Below are 12,517 nucleotides of genomic sequence, written 5' to 3' on the forward strand. Positions count from 1 at the left end.
TGATATAATATGCTTTAATAATGCCCATTTATGTCTTGAGATGATAATGTTTGTATTTCCATTGCAAATCTTCATTTGAGGGACCCCGGGTGGCCGAGTGGTCTAAAGCACTCTCCGTCATGGATCACTGCCATCTCACTTCTGTCTGCGTAGGTTTGAGTCTCGTGCTCGGCCAATGTGGATATGTGAGAAAGCTTACCAGTAGCTACTTGTGGGTCAGTGGTTCTTTCCGGGGTTTTCCCGGGTTCTTCCTCCATCATTAATACTGACCGCCACCTATAGCCTATCGTGTGCTGAAAAATGGCGTTAAACCCTATAACACAAAAACACAAAAAAACAAGCAAATCTTTATTTTAGCAACAGTCCCATGAGGTACTCTTCTTTTCATCAGAGATGTTAATATTATATTTCCAATATAGTTTCTCTCTCGATACATTTATCTGATCATAATGTGTTAGGAGTCCTTCCATGACAATAAATCGGATCTGCACCAAATGAAGAAATATGTTATCATCGTCTAAGAAAGTCCTTGCAGATACTTACCTTCCCAAGTACTTATTAGAAGTTAATTTGTGCTTCATTGAATAACTCATTGACTTTTCTTATCTTGCATCTCAGTCGCTTCTCTTGCTGAATGATAAACTGACAGGCACCATCATAATTCTCAATTTGAATGGTTAATAGAAATTATTATCCATGACAGTAATGACTTAATTGCATCTTATTTCAATGAAATTATCATTTATCATCAGGAAATAGGTCACATTTGAAGTTTTAACTTTTATTTATTTTATTTCCTGTGCTTACATGTCACTGTAAGCTTTACTGAATCGGCCTGTGTATGGGCTCACAATACTGTGAGTCATATGAGATGATTGATTCTGCCAGTATATGCAATTGATTTGCCCTCAGTAATTACAGGCAGCAATGTTAGAATTACATGTACAGGATTTAAGCTGTCTGAATGAATCACCCTAGCTGCATTAACTGTATTAGTCAGAAATTAATCCCCCCAACTGCATTACATGTATTAGTGTAGCAGTTAAACTGGGCCTTTCACAAAATCATGCACGTTGGTTTAAAAGCATGGACAGGCAGCGATAAAGCATAAACATTTCCTGATATGGAACCACCCTCACATCTACTCTTGCCTTGAAACACATGAACTTTATGTTTTCAGTGATGTTAGGTTATAAATGCTATCTACATCAAGAGGTTCCAAAATGGTGATTGTAAATTCCAAGAGACTTAAATGACAGATTTAAAACATATTTTCATAGACAATAAATACAAAACCAAACATACATATGCTCAAAGGGTAATGAAAATCATACGATATCACATTTAATGAAATATACATTTCACTGGTTCATAAGAAAATAAACGGTTTAATTACCAGACTGTCTCATCGTGGTATTATCATCATAGATGTAGTATTAATAGGACATAAACATAACCATGGTTACGAGTGTATTCTATAAAACCAGGTTATTTGTAACTGACCAGTCAGACTCTGGGATTGACCATGGTTGGGAATCTATTCTGTAAAACCAGGTTATTTGTAACTGACCAGTCAGACTCTGGGATTGACCGTGGTTGTGAATCTATTCTATAAAACCAGGTTATTTGTAAATGACCAGTCATACTCTGGGATTGACCATGGTTGTGAATCTATTCTATATAACCAGGTTAATTGTAAATGACCAGTCAGACTCTGGGATTGATTGTGAATCTATTCTATAAAACCAGGTTAATTGTAAATGACCAGTCAGACTTTGGGATTGACCATGGTTGTGAATCTATTCTATATAACCAGGTTTTTTGTAAATGACCTGTATGACTCTAGGATTGACCATGTTTGTGAATATATTCTATAGAACCAGGTTATTTATAATTGATCTGTCAGACTCTAGGATAGACCATGAACATAAATCTGTTCTGTAGAACCAGGCTATTTATAAATGATCTGTCATGCTATAGGATTGACCATGGTTATGAGTCTGTTCTCTTGAACCTGGTTATTTATAAATGATCTGGCAGAATCTAGGATTGACCACCTGTATGAAAACTTCTGCCCTGACTTTAACCAAATTCCATGTGGAATTTTAAATCAGATTTCACCTAAAGCTTAGATTCCACTTATTATTAATTTTAGGTGGGTTCAGGGCAGATTCAGGGTGGAATATGGCCCAAACTATGCAAATTACTCTGTCTATTATTAGGAGGAATGTTTATTCCGCCTACTAGTTGGAATTTATTTATTCCGTCTACTAGGTGGAATCTGTTTTTTAGGCTGATTCAGGGTTGAATATAGCTCGAAATATGCAAATTACTCTGTTACTAGGCGAAATCTTTACTTCTGCCTGATTAGATGGAAATACCTGCAGAAACCCCATCCAATAATGAAAATGTCGCGGCGGATTTCAGATGGTTTTTTTTAAGTGCTTTCCTGTATGAAAACGTCTGCCCTGACTTTAACCAGATTCCAGGTGGAATTTTAAAACAGATTTCACCTAAAGCCTAGATTCCTCTTATTATAAATTTTAGGTGGATTCAGGGTGGAATATGGCCCGAAATATGCAAATTACTATTAGGAGTAATGTTTATTCCGCCTACTAGGTGGAATTCGCTTATTCCGTCTACTAGGCAGAATCTGCTTCATATGCTTATTTAGCCTAGATTGCCCTTATTATCACTTTTAGGCAGATTCAGGGTGGAATATAGCTCGAAATATGCAAATTACTCTGTCTGTTACTAGACGGAATCTTTACTTCTGCCTGATTAGATGGAAATACCTGCAGAAACCCCATCCAATAATGCAAATGTCAAGGCAGATTTCAGACGGGTTTTTTAAGCGCTTTCTGCCTAAACCATACAAAATATACTTCAGATTTCAATTAAACTGCCTAATGATTTTTAGACATTATTGGGAATCAATGATAAATATTCACAGTTATTTTTAAAATGGATCATAAATTTTATTTTGACAGACATTATCAAATAAGATTTAGGTTTTTCTTGTCTTCATTTTCTTTCTTGCATACAAAATCTAATCCATGATGCCATCACTTAAGTGTTTTTCATTTCACTTTAAAGTTTGGTGAGATGTCACAAATATTTTGACCAAAACTTTGATTGAAATTATGGTAAGGTCTCACTAAAATGTCTTTGAAATATTTGTCAGGTTTCAAAAAAGATTTGAGTACAACTTTTATAAGATTTCACTAAAATTTTGATCATTATTTAGTATTTTACTGAAGTTTCAGTAGTGTTTCAGACATTTCAGAAGGTTTCAAAGAAATAATGGATATGAATTAAACAGGACTTTATGAACTAAGGTGATATTTAAGTGTACATGAAAACAATTATACTGATGTTGTATTTAAATGATATCCAAGGCAAGAGATATGGGAGTTAATTATAATAATAATAATAATAATAATAATAATAAGGACTTTACTTAGAGAAGGTAATTCAATTAGTTAAAGAACTAATATACATTGAAGCCTTCTATCTGTGATGTACAACATATATACAATATATACAACATGATATGAATAATCTGGCTTGACAATAAATAATTAAGTGATTTTTAAAAAGTATCAAGCCTGGAATATATGCACAGGCATCTATGAACACACAGACATATATAAAATATTAATCTGCATTGAAAAATTCAACTGTGAAAATAATGCAGAATTACAGAAAAGCATCCATTTGAGACATGAAAAGAAGAAATGCTAAAAGCCTGCTATTTTACTTGTACTGCAACTTGATTTTTGATTAATGTAGAAACTGTGATGCTCTTGTGGTCACAATAATGCCTCACAATATTGAACGATGATTCTACGTGTGAGCCAAGAAAATTCCGCAAAGATATGACGATCGACCTTTGATAGACATGGGTATTTCTCAAGAATTCCCACCAGTGATCTATACGTTGTCCTCCTCATCCTGGTTCAATTCCTTGTCCTATTTAGCACGTTAGCTGCTACTGTAGAGCTGTTTATGGCACAAAAAGCAAAATGCTAGTCCTGGCATTCAGGTTTCATACACACTAACCAGTTACGCTCCCAATGATTTTGCATTCAAGCTATTCTCATTGCAGCCCATTTTTCAAATGGTTACTCACACTCATATCCTGCTCGAATCGCCATGTTTAGCATTCCCATCAGTTTCTGTTATGCAGTGGCAACGATTCATTGGTCAATTAAAAATTTTGACCAATCAGAAAGCTCTTGACAATGATCATCCTTTAAATAATAAACGGAACAAATACTTATTAAAATGTGCATTGCAGAATATGACCGGATAGAGCATTATTTTTTTTTTAAATTTTCGGAGACGATATTAAAAAAAGGGTCCATATAGAGGAAAATCAGATTCAGGTCAGAACACTAGCGAGAATCTGATTCAACAGAAAACAAGAAAACTTGTTTGAGGGTATTTAAATCCAGTTTAACAACAACGATAACCAAATTTGATAAATAAATATAATATAGAAAGATGTGGAAAGAAGTTATTGTGCCCAAAATAAACAATACAATTACAGCTATCAGAAACAGGGAATATAAATGCTGCTGAAAATCATTCAGATTGTACAAGAAACAAAAATAACTTTTATTATATCTTATTGATATTATTTTTACTCAAATGTCAGTGATATTACAATCACAAAATATTACTATATTTTTTAGAATTTTTGACAAACTCTCAGGGCATTTTCAATCTCAAATTCCCACTGATATTTTCAGAAATGTTGGGAGAGTCATGAAATTTCAGTCGCAAAATTTCACTGATATTTTCAGAAATTATGGTAAAATCTCCTAAAATACCATAATTTTAGGGAAAAGGGACGATTGAGTGAATGTCAAGAAATGTTCATTGATTTTGCTAAAATTTAAGTCACATTTTCATTAGGGTATGGTTTTTGTAGAGCATATTTTAATAGGAAGCCAACAAAATTACTTTCTAGAATAAACATCAGATCAAGCCCAAAATCCACCTTGCACCAAATTTTCTAAGTCCAAAGATTCATCTATTCTTGTACTACTGATATTAATTTTCTGATCATGTTTACATTTTCTCTGCTTTTTTGGTCATGTCTTTCTTTTTAAGCATCTGTGGAAATAAATTAAAGAAAACTGACATAAATTTATATGAGTATATATTCATCCTTCCACATCATCTACATATACATGATAGTTTAGGTTGTTAATTCTTCAGAGAGCATCTTCCATGATGCTATAATACACGAGCCTGCTTTCCATAGGGAAAAAAGTGCTTATGGATTAAAGTTGCAACTTTATTCCATATGGAATCTTCACTTCCTGTGAAGTACTGATGGAATTGATATGGAATAAATTGTCTAATTGCATAAGTTTTTCAGTCCATATCCCTTCCATACGGATTCCATGAGTATTCCATAAAGAATCCATGATAAATTTCTGTACGGGTTAATGTATCATTCTCTCATGCTGGTATATGTAGCATACTTACCCTGACAACATTTACTGTATCATTCTCTCATTCTGGTATAGGGGACCCGAGTGGCCGAGTGGTCTAAAGCGCTCTCTGTTATGGATCACTGCCATCTCACCTCTGTCTGCGTCGGTTCGAGTTTCGGATTCAGCCAATGTGGGTATGTGAGAAAGCTTGCCAGTAGCTTCTCTTGGGTCGGTGGTTCTTTCCGGGGTATTCCCGGGTTCTTCATCCACCATTAATACTGGCCACCATGTATAGCCTATCGTGTGCTGAAAAATGGCGTTAAACCCTATAAAAACAACAACAACAACAACAACATTCTGGTATATATAGCATACCTACCCTGACAACATTTACTGTATCATTCTCTCATTCTGGTATATATAGCATACCTACCCAGACAACATTTAGGGCTGTTCCAGTAAAACATATACCCCCAGGGGGAAGTCACTTTCAAATTCAACCAACCCACAACAGAAGCAATTTAAAAAAATTATGATCCACCGTCAGATGTGTTTGAATCGAGAATCACTGCCCCCTACAGAAGTATATTTTTTAACATAATTTCTGGCTATGGGTTAGTGGGCGGTAGAAGCGATTTTAATATTGGGTTGGGGACAGAAGAGATTTAAATGACAGCTGGCTGGAGGTAATCTACTGAATTCATATACATCATATAATCTACTGCATATTTGTATTATATTCATTCATTATAATCAGTCTTTTGTCCTTTTGTTTGTTTTTCTGTCAGCCAAGTATGTCTCTGATACTGTGAAATCACAGATTTTCATGGTGGCTTATTATTTGTAGATGTCATTGATCAGTCCCTTAATACCTACTAATTTAACATCCATGAATACAAATTTTATAATAGATATTTCCATTCTAATACAGAAATCATGAATTTGTATCCTTACCAAACTCTGTGTTTCCTAAAGTGATCAATATGTCTTGCTATTTTTCTTTGTTCACAGGCATGCTGCTTTTGATTAGAATAATAGTTAAATATTGTATTGCTTTTAAATGTGTGGTTAGATTCTATGATTCATTGTTATTATTTTTTCCAATAAATGTTTTGGTAAACTTTTATGATTTGTCAGAGAAAAAAAACAATGATGCCTGTGGAAGTGATGCTGCATCATTTGTCTACTTTTACACTATATCATTTCTTGTAAGATCATCTTTTTCAGTTACCGATGTCTTATTTTTACGCCTTGTTGCAAGACTAATATAAAGTTATAACAAAATATATCAAGTCAAACATTTTTATATCATAGATTTAAAAAAATGGATGAAAGTCAAGGAATCATTTTTGCCAGAGCATTCATAAAATCAATGTCATTGCAGTTAACTGCATTGTCAACAGCATCATCATCACTGATGGCCTAGCAGTTACATTATGCACTTTCAATCCAGTTGTCACAGGTTCTATCTCCCACTTCTAGTCTTTCATATGAGACTTATACCTATGGCCTGAGGAGCTTTCATGGCAGAGTGGTATAAGATGCTTGTCTTGTGATACAGATCTGAGGGGCTTCCATGGAAGTGGTACAAGATGCTTGTCATGTGATTACTTGCCTCCAATATGTAAATGAAAATGTTGCCAGTTACTTGTGTAAAGTCAGTGGTTCTAGATAAGTGGTGTTTGGTGTCTCAAAAGGACTTGGATTTTCTTCAGCAGTAAAACTGGCTGCCATATATAGATTTTCTTCATCTGAAAATGGTGTAAGACCATACTGATCTACTGAAACCCCAAGAGCTCGTGTCTAAATGACTTCAGCTGTTGGAGATAAATGTCAAATCAACAGAGGCTCCATGTGCCCAAGTGTACTAAGATGCCTGCTTTTACATCACTTAAACATCTCACAGAGTGAGTTGATGTCACAGATCAACCAGTTTAGGTTGGTGGTCTTTCGGGGTCCTTCCTCCACCTAATATATTGTAAAAGAAAATCACCAAAAACCCCAAAATCAAACCACACTGAATCAACCAACTAATCAACTGTAGCAACAGCAGCAAAGGTACTAGTCAATCATTTTTGCCACAGCTGTACGAGTTTACAACTTTTGACTCAAGTAATTTTTGTAGACTATAGAATATCGTCAATTATGTCTTTCTGACAGTTACCTGAAAGTCATCATCAGTTGGTGCAAATGGAGTTTTCATGGTGAGCATATGAGATGGAAAAGTCTTGAGCAATCCTGCATCACACACTGCCGAAAAGTTTACATTTTAGCTCACTTAAATTTTCTCTTAACAATGTTCATTGTTCCAACTAGAACTGTTACAACTTATTCAAGCTATATTCACCAATATCTGATGATATGCATCTGTAATAAATACTTGCAACAAAGTATGAGAATGCATCAATGTTTTTCAATTATGCATTTGAATTGAGCAACAACTACAATAAACAAACCAAGAAATAAAATTATTCACATCTCTCAGGCAGAAGTAGGGTATAATCATAATCTGCCAAAAGATATTTAATTTTTTAAATTTGCCAGATATTTTTATCAACCATGCTGATTCAGTGGACATATCACCAGAATGGACAGAAACAGACCAGAAGGTTAAAATCAATTTGATACAGCTTTTAAGTAGCTAAATTCATATTGGTTTAGTTAACTGTACACCCTTTATTGTCTTCCTTTTGATGAAATTTCTTACTGAAGCTAAGAAAATAATGCTGCACACATAAAAAAGGAGGCACACTTCTACTCATTATTGTTTTTATTATACTTCTCCATTACAGCCTGTTCTAATGATCTTCTCTCCCCACATACTGTTTGTCTTGTTTATGATATGTATCTAAATTTCTCACTTACTTTTCCTACTACTATACAGATGTTCTGTGAATATGCATATCAGTGTGAAACACAATGGGAAGACTAAATTCAAGATTAAAAACCTCTACATTTCTGGATATATTCTGTTGCTTGGATTCCATATTTCTGCACAAAACTGAAGAGTTCAGGACTCTGCACTAATTCAGTTCCCACTGTAAATTTGTGCAAACACCACGATATTAAAATTTAGTAACTTAAAATTTTGAGTGCTTATGATCAAATTTATGTCAGTATAGACACATCTATGATGACAGCTTTTGTGAAGAAAAAAACCCATAACAGCCGCACCATTTTCTGGATCTATACAGATTTGAAATGTGTGCTTTCAATACTGCACCAAAGAATCAGCTGCTGATTTCAGTAATGAGTCGTCCAAACTCGGGTCTGTAAAGGGATGGAAATTATGTTAATAAAACAATGACCCTCACTTTTTTCAGTTACAAGTAGGACAAGCTCTCGAAAGATTGTTTTTACTAAAATCTTACTTTCATTATCAACCAATCAGGGTCAGTCAAACACATATATACTCTATTTTATCTTCACTGATTTATAGTATGGTTCTCGTTCTTTCACATCTGTAGTAATGGGAGTCCTTGAACAACTCAATGGTTGTAAGCCTTTTTCGACCATGCTGAATGGACACATTGTAAGATAATATTCAAGTAACAGAAATATCATGGGATAACCAGAGACCAATAAAATTGAATAGTCAAGTTATCTCCTCTGCAGGGATGCTGCCAGGATTTCAGGATGTACTCTAAGTTTTGTGTGTGTGTGATCTTCAATGAGGAAGTAGTGGTGGTGGGAATAGCCATTGTTAAATATCTCCCTAACACTTAAATATCTGTCACACTTTCTTACTGTTCCACTCTGTTACAGCTCTACTGAAATCAAAATTCTCTAAGAGATGTCATCTCTAGTTGTATATCGATTATTACTGTGAGGTCATTGGGCATGGTCACGTGGTTGTGGTGGGGTCATGGTTGGGATGGCATAAAGACTATAGGCTTACTCCATATTTGACAGCTAATTATGATGTTGTCAAAAGAATTAAAAAATTTCTAGCAATTCCGTTGGACTCGGATACTTGATTCTTAGTCAATGAACAGGTTCTAATATTGATGTGTTTATTTTGGAGCTATTTTCCTCCATCACATTCAAGATTTGGATATACCAAAGGTGAAATTGGTACAGTTGCATCCTAAACTACTATCGTGGCTACTTCAAATGTTATTTAATGTGAGACTTTAATGCAAGAACTTGTAGCTTCAGTAATTTTTGGGTTAAAAAAATTAATTTCTTCTCAAACAACTCAATTTGGTGCAGATTACATTGTTTTTTAATGATACGGTGAGAAGTCTTGATGTGTAGAAATTGCACAAGAAATGAACATCAGATCAGAAAATTACTACCGCTGGGAAAATACTGATAGGACTATACAGAAATAATGATATAATTATTTAAGTAGAATATGTGTTGACAATATGAGCGCTAGCTCTACAACTTTGTGCAAAATACATCTTGTACAACTATTCTGTTGTTTCTAACAGCACTGTAATATGGCAATAATTTCTGTCCACTTTTTACTTTAGTCCCTTGCTAATTAACAGTTTTAGATTTTACAACACTAAGCATATTTTACCTTTTGACAATAACACATCATTATAAATATTTAGATTGCAAGAAAATAGAAGTTACAATTTTATTAAAAGCACCGGTACCAGTAAGACTAAAGGATTTGGTAAAAAAAAAGAAAAGAATCAGGATAAACAGATTAGTAGTGTAGTAAAAAAATTCATATATCAGAATGACATGAAGTATTTTTTCATCAATTTCATCATCAGTTAATGATACTGCTTAAAATGTATTATACTAGATAATATACTTTTTTAGTTATCCATTTTGCAATACTAATACCAAATGATGGCTTGGAACTAAATGCCAGAAGGTCTGCAGAAAATACCACCATGATCTATATATATGGAAGAACCGAACATAAACAGGTCAAATTTTATCCATCTTGCTTTGAGTTTACACAGATCAGTCAGTCTCTTATGTTTAATGTCATTTAATTTTTGCACACAGAGAGCATGTGCATCATTTGGTCATACATATGCATATGATACAAAAGTTTGTCTTTTTATTCTTTTGTTGCTCAGTGGTTCTGCCAACTTGAGATCTACACACACTTAATTATGTTGTATGGGGATTCTCTGATGTTCCTTATGAGCATTAATCTGTTAATCGTTTCCTAATTTAATATAATCCTCCTCCTCAATGTACAAATATTATTCTGTGCTGTGAACTCCTTTCATTGCCTACTGTCTGAAACGCATATGCATAACTAGCTTGAACAAGTTACTGTTCTTTATTGTTGTGCAATTTTCAACATCTCACATGTATGGCCCCATGGGTATTCTCTCTTGGATATCTCTGTCCCAGAAAGAAAAGTTTTGAATCAGAGGTCTCGTTAGGATTTTAAAACTAAGAGTCCATGGCTCCCATTTTGGTAAAAATATGAGTCCCATCAGGAAAGGTTGCAGTCCCCTCTCAGAAAACTATGCCAATTATAGTAACTACTGGTTGCCATAGAGTTTAATTTCTTCATTCTTTATAACACTGACATATTTATAACAATGACATAGCTCTTGCTTGTCCATTAGAGTGAGTCTGAATTTTTTCGATCCAAGGAAGGTCTTATTCAAAGCACTAAGCTAGGCATCACACACTTTCATACACTTGGCTAATGTCCCTTTCAAATTATCAGTTCTAGAAACTGTAGCCCTCTCATGAATCTCACAATCTTCGTCAGTTTGCCGTTGAACCCCAATACTCATTCAAGTCTATGTCTCAACATGTCATGATCCCAAGGTCACGTGCACTGCTTATTCCGTTACACTCGGAAATGAACACAAGAATGAAAGCTAAAGTTGTTTATTTGATGTACTGTTATAAATGACCACATGTACATCTCTGGGTATTTCTGCCTCTAAATTCAAGCACTGTAAATATCAGTAGATTTTCCCACCCAGCTGCCAGTCAAAGCCTTTGATCTCGCCGCTTAGCTATTGCAGCATGTTCTTTTGATGTACTCTTATAATGGTGACGACGGGGGGGGGGGGGGGGGCTTTCAACCATTAAATTCTGTCATTGTAAATATCATCACAGTTAACTGATCAACACATGTTTCCACTATGCAGGTGACCGAAGCAGGACTGGCAAATATTTGAATTTTACCGCCCGCCTAAATAAAAAAAAATTGGCGTCCAGATAAGCGTGATTTTAAGCGTTTCCGAGACCTCTGTCAGTTTTCACTGACATGAACCCTGCCAAAGATTCACTTCCTTGAATCAGTGTTCTGCTGCCTCTTATACCAGATTTTTGACTTCCGTAATGCTGTACTGGGGTTTTAAGTCCAACATTCCCATAGTATGCTTGTTTAGACATGGCTATATTTAATAAATATAACCGGCATATTGTCCATCCAACACGTACATCGGACTCGCACTCAACATCAATTTTGGGCTCAATATCACACACTGGTATTTCCAGTGACATTTGTCCAATGTCCAACAGACCGATATACATGAAATTCATTGTCATCATAGCTATCACCAGCCAGTATTTGCCGACTGAAAAACGTCGTCTGAAGACAAACCGTGTTGTGATTTAACCATTTTGGTTTCCTGTGTGGCCCTTATTGGAAACACGCATTTGTAAAACTTCCACGATGAAAGTAAGGCTAAATCTCCATAAAATGCCTGTTCCAGGGCCAATGAATGAATCAAATTTTTCGTTTAACAGCCATTCATGTCGAACCGAAGTATCAAGATATCTGGATGTCGCATCAAGCGTTGTGAGACAGCTGCGGCTGCGCGAATTACGTCGCGAAAGGCACTTCTTAAGTTAAAGTTAAAAGTTTAATAAAAATTGCATACTGCGCAAAGAACATTTTTTATATCCGCGGCGTTGACGTAATTTTCCGAACGCGTATCACTGCTTTAAAAGTACGCGAATTCGTACAAAGTACGTGCACTCGCGTGTACTGGCATCATTTTCTGACCCAATGTTTTATTCACGTTAGACCGCCAGGAGTGGGGTAGATGCGATTTTAAATATATATTCGTTTTTTTTTTTTTTCTTTTTTCTTTCTGACAAACCCACCAGCGATTTCTCATTTTGTT

General features: G+C 35.0%; 1 protein-coding gene across 1 annotated transcript in view; it reads left to right on the top strand.

The window, feature by feature from the left end:
• Window positions 1–12,517, top strand: part of LOC149783274 (KICSTOR subunit 2-like) — a 55,119-nt gene that overhangs the window by 36,184 nt on the left and 6,418 nt on the right. The window lies entirely within an intron of this gene.

The sequence above is a fragment of the Sinohyriopsis cumingii genome, chromosome 14, assembly GCF_028554795.1.
Source record: "Sinohyriopsis cumingii isolate HCF-2022 chromosome 14, ASM2855479v2, whole genome shotgun sequence".
Classification (NCBI taxonomy): Eukaryota; Metazoa; Mollusca; class Bivalvia; order Unionida; family Unionidae; genus Sinohyriopsis; species Sinohyriopsis cumingii.